This window comes from Pongo pygmaeus, chromosome 16 (assembly GCF_028885625.2).
Source record: "Pongo pygmaeus isolate AG05252 chromosome 16, NHGRI_mPonPyg2-v2.0_pri, whole genome shotgun sequence".
Taxonomy (NCBI): Eukaryota; Metazoa; Chordata; class Mammalia; order Primates; family Hominidae; genus Pongo; species Pongo pygmaeus.
Window position 1 is genome coordinate 107,882,622 of NC_072389.2, and position 5,043 is coordinate 107,887,664.

A 5,043-nucleotide genomic window follows, 5' to 3' on the forward strand; every position below is an offset into this window, starting at 1 on the left:
TAGGGTTAGGGTTAGGGTTAGGGTTAGGGTTAGGGTTAGGGTTAGGGTTAGGGTTAGGGTTAGGGTTAGGGTTAGGGTTAGGGTTAGGGTTAGGGTTAGGGTTAGGGTTAGGGTTAGGGTTAGGGTTAGGGTTAGGGTTAGGGTTAGGGTTAGGGTTAGGGTTAGGGTTAGGGTTAGGGTTAGGGTTAGGGTTAGGGTTAGGGTTAGGGTTAGGGTTAGGGTTAGGGTTAGGGTTAGGGTTAGGGTTAGGGTTAGGGTTAGGGTTAGGGTTAGGGTTAGGGTTAGGGTTAGGGTTAGGGTTAGGGTTAGGGTTAGGGTTAGGGTTAGGGTTAGGGTTAGGGTTAGGGTTAGGGTTAGGGTTAGGGTTAGGGTTAGGGTTAGGGTTAGGGTTAGGGTTAGGGTTAGGGTTAGGGTTAGGGTTAGGGTTAGGGTTAGGGTTAGGGTTAGGGTTAGGGTTAGGGTTAGGGTTAGGGTTAGGGTTAGGGTTAGGGTTAGGGTTAGGGTTAGGGTTAGGGTTAGGGTTAGGGTTAGGGTTAGGGTTAGGGTTAGGGTTAGGGTTAGGGTTAGGGTTAGGGTTAGGGTTAGGGTTAGGGTTAGGGTTAGGGTTAGGGTTAGGGTTAGGGTTAGGGTTAGGGTTAGGGTTAGGGTTAGGGTTAGGGTTAGGGTTAGGGTTAGGGTTAGGGTTAGGGTTAGGGTTAGGGTTAGGGTTAGGGTTAGGGTTAGGGTTAGGTTAGGGTTAGGGTTAGGGTTAGGGTTAGGGTTAGGGTTAGGGTTAGGGTTAGGGTTAGGGTTAGGGTTAGGGTTAGGGTTAGGGTTAGGGTTAGGGTTAGGGTTAGGGTTAGGGTTAGGGTTAGGGTTAGGGTTAGGGTTAGGGTTAGGGTTAGGGTTAGGGTTAGGGTTAGGGTTAGGGTTAGGGTTAGGGTTAGGGTTAGGGTTAGGGTTAGGGTTAGGGTTAGGGTTAGGGTTAGGGTTAGGGTTAGGGTTAGGGTTAGGGTTAGGGTTAGGGTTAGGGTTAGGGTTAGGGTTAGGGTTAGGGTTAGGGTTAGGGTTAGGGTTAGGGTTAGGGTTAGGGTTAGGGTTAGGGTTAGGGTTAGGGTTAGGGTTAGGGTTAGGGTTAGGGTTAGGGTTAGGGTTAGGGTTAGGGTTAGGGTTAGGGTTAGGGTTAGGGTTAGGGTTAGGGTTAGGGTTAGGGTTAGGGTTAGGGTTAGGGTTAGGGTTAGGGTTAGGGTTAGGGTTAGGGTTAGGGTTAGGGTTAGGGTTAGGGTTAGGGTTAGGGTTAGGGTTAGGGTTAGGGTTAGGGTTAGGGTTAGGGTTAGGGTTAGGGTTAGGGTTAGGGTTAGGGTTAGGGTTAGGGTTAGGGTTAGGGTTAGGGTTAGGGTTAGGGTTAGGGTTAGGGTTAGGGTTAGGGTTAGGGTTAGGGTTAGGGTTAGGGTTAGGGTTAGGGTTAGGGTTAGGGTTAGGGTTAGGGTTAGGGTTAGGGTTAGGGTTAGGGTTAGGGTTAGGGTTAGGGTTAGGGTTAGGGTTAGGGTTAGGGTTAGGGTTAGGGTTAGGGTTAGGGTTAGGGTTAGGGTTAGGGTTAGGGTTAGGGTTAGGGTTAGGGTTAGGGTTAGGGTTAGGGTTAGGGTTAGGGTTAGGGTTAGGGTTAGGGTTAGGGTTAGGGTTAGGGTTAGGGTTAGGGTTAGGGTTAGGGTTAGGGTTAGGGTTAGGGTTAGGGTTAGGGTTAGGGTTAGGGTTAGGGTTAGGGTTAGGGTTAGGGTTAGGGTTAGGGTTAGGGTTAGGGTTAGGGTTAGGGTTAGGGTTAGGGTTAGGGTTAGGGTTAGGGTTAGGGTTAGGGTTAGGGTTAGGGTTAGGGTTAGGGTTAGGGTTAGGGTTAGGGTTAGGGTTAGGGTTAGGGTTAGGGTTAGGGTTAGGGTTAGGGTTAGGGTTAGGGTTAGGGTTAGGGTTAGGGTTAGGGTTAGGGTTAGGGTTAGGGTTAGGGTTAGGGTTAGGGTTAGGGTTAGGGTTAGGGTTAGGGTTAGGGTTAGGGTTAGGGTTAGGGTTAGGGTTAGGGTTAGGGTTAGGGTTAGGGTTAGGGTTAGGGTTAGGGTTAGGGTTAGGGTTAGGGTTAGGGTTAGGGTTAGGGTTAGGGTTAGGGTTAGGGTTAGGGTTAGGGTTAGGGTTAGGGTTAGGGTTAGGGTTAGGGTTAGGGTTAGGGTTAGGGTTAGGGTTAGGGTTAGGGTTAGGGTTAGGGTTAGGGTTAGGGTTAGGGTTAGGGTTAGGGTTAGGGTTAGGGTTAGGGTTAGGGTTAGGGTTAGGGTTAGGGTTAGGGTTAGGGTTAGGGTTAGGGTTAGGGTTAGGGTTAGGGTTAGGGTTAGGGTTAGGGTTAGGGTTAGGGTTAGGGTTAGGGTTAGGGTTAGGGTTAGGGTTAGGGTTAGGGTTAGGGTTAGGGTTAGGGTTAGGGTTAGGGTTAGGGTTAGGGTTAGGGTTAGGGTTAGGGTTAGGGTTAGGGTTAGGGTTAGGGTTAGGGTTAGGGTTAGGGTTAGGGTTAGGGTTAGGGTTAGGGTTAGGGTTAGGGTTAGGGTTAGGGTTAGGGTTAGGGTTAGGGTTAGGGTTAGGGTTAGGGTTAGGGTTAGGGTTAGGGTTAGGGTTAGGGTTAGGGTTAGGGTTAGGGTTAGGGTTAGGGTTAGGGTTAGGGTTAGGGTTAGGGTTAGGGTTAGGGTTAGGGTTAGGGTTAGGGTTAGGGTTAGGGTTAGGGTTAGGGTTAGGGTTAGGGTTAGGGTTAGGGTTAGGGTTAGGGTTAGGGTTAGGGTTAGGGTTAGGGTTAGGGTTAGGGTTAGGGTTAGGGTTAGGGTTAGGGTTAGGGTTAGGGTTAGGGTTAGGGTTAGGGTTAGGGTTAGGGTTAGGGTTAGGGTTAGGGTTAGGGTTAGGGTTAGGGTTAGGGTTAGGGTTAGGGTTAGGGTTAGGGTTAGGGTTAGGGTTAGGGTTAGGGTTAGGGTTAGGGTTAGGGTTAGGGTTAGGGTTAGGGTTAGGGTTAGGGTTAGGGTTAGGGTTAGGGTTAGGGTTAGGGTTAGGGTTAGGGTTAGGGTTAGGGTTAGGGTTAGGGTTAGGGTTAGGGTTAGGGTTAGGGTTAGGGTTAGGGTTAGGGTTAGGGTTAGGGTTAGGGTTAGGGTTAGGGTTAGGGTTAGGGTTAGGGTTAGGGTTAGGGTTAGGGTTAGGGTTAGGGTTAGGGTTAGGTTAGGGTTAGGGTTAGGGTTAGGGTTAGGGTTAGGGTTAGGGTTAGGGTAGGGTTAGGGTTAGGGTTAGGGTTAGGGTTAGGGTTAGGGTTAGGGTTAGGGTTAGGGTTAGGGTTAGGGTTAGGGTTAGGGTTAGGGTTAGGGTTAGGGTTAGGGTTAGGGTTAGGGTTAGGGTTAGGGTTAGGGTTAGGGTTAGGGTTAGGGTTAGGGTTAGGGTTAGGGTTAGGGTTAGGGTTAGGGTTAGGGTTAGGGTTAGGGTTAGGGTTAGGGTTAGGGTTAGGGTTAGGGTTAGGGTTAGGGTTAGGGTTAGGGTTAGGGTTAGGGTTAGGGTTAGGGTTAGGGTTAGGGTTAGGGTTAGGGTTAGGGTTAGGGTTAGGGTTAGGGTTAGGGTTAGGGTTAGGGTTAGGGTTAGGGTTAGGGTTAGGGTTAGGGTTAGGGTTAGGGTTAGGGTTAGGGTTAGGGTTAGGGTTAGGGTTAGGGTTAGGGTTAGGGTTAGGGTTAGGGTTAGGGTTAGGGTTAGGGTTAGGGTTAGGGTTAGGGTTAGGTTAGGGTTAGGGTTAGGGTTAGGGTTAGGGTTAGGGTTAGGGTTAGGGTTAGGGTTAGGGTTAGGGTTAGGGTTAGGGTTAGGGTTAGGGTTAGGGTTAGGGTTAGGGTTAGGGTTAGGGTTAGGGTTAGGGTTAGGGTTAGGGTTAGGGTTAGGGTTAGGTTAGGGTTAGGGTTAGGGTTAGGGTTAGGGTTAGGGTTAGGGTTAGGGTTAGGGTTAGGGTTAGGGTTAGGGTTAGGGTTAGGGTTAGGGTTAGGGTTAGGGTTAGGGTTAGGGTTAGGGTTAGGGTTAGGGTTAGGGTTAGGTTAGGGTTAGGGTTAGGGTTAGGGTTAGGGTTAGGGTTAGGGTTAGGGTTAGGGTTAGGGTTAGGGTTAGGGTTAGGGTTAGGGTTAGGGTTAGGGTTAGGGTTAGGGTTAGGGTTAGGGTTAGGGTTAGGGTTAGGGTTAGGGTTAGGGTTAGGGTTAGGGTTAGGGTTAGGGTTAGGGTTAGGGTTAGGGTTAGGGTTAGGGTTAGGGTTAGGGTTAGGGTTAGGGTTAGGGTTAGGGTTAGGGTTAGGGTTAGGGTTAGGGTTAGGGTTAGGGTTAGGGTTAGGGTTAGGGTTAGGGTTAGGGTTAGGGTTAGGGTTAGGGTTAGGGTTAGGGTTAGGGTTAGGGTTAGGGTTAGGGTTAGGGTTAGGGTTAGGGTTAGGGTTAGGGTTAGGGTTAGGTTAGGGTTAGGGTTAGGGTTAGGGTTAGGGTTAGGGTTAGGGTTAGGGTTAGGGTTAGGGTTAGGTTAGGGTTAGGGTTAGGGTTAGGGTTAGGGTTAGGGTTAGGGTTAGGGTTAGGGTTAGGGTTAGGGTTAGGGTTAGGGTTAGGGTTAGGGTTAGGGTTAGGGTTAGGGTTAGGGTTAGGGTTAGGGTTAGGGTTAGGGTTAGGGTTAGGGTTAGGGTTAGGGTTAGGGTTAGGGTTAGGGTTAGGGTTAGGGTTAGGGTTAGGGTTAGGGTTAGGGTTAGGGTTAGGGTTAGGGTTAGGGTTAGGGTTAGGGTTAGGGTTAGGGTTAGGGTTAGGGTTAGGGTTAGGGTTAGGGTTAGGGTTAGGGTTAGGGTTAGGGTTAGGGTTAGGGTTAGGGTTAGGGTTAGGGTTAGGGTTAGGGTTAGGGTTAGGGTTAGGGTTAGGGTTAGGGTTAGGGTTAGGGTTAGGGTTAGGGTTAGGGTTAGGGTTAGGGTTAGGGTTAGGGTTAGGGTTAGGGTTAGGGTTAGGGTTAGGGTTAGGGTTAGGGTTAGGGTTAGGGTTAGGGTTAGGGTTAGGG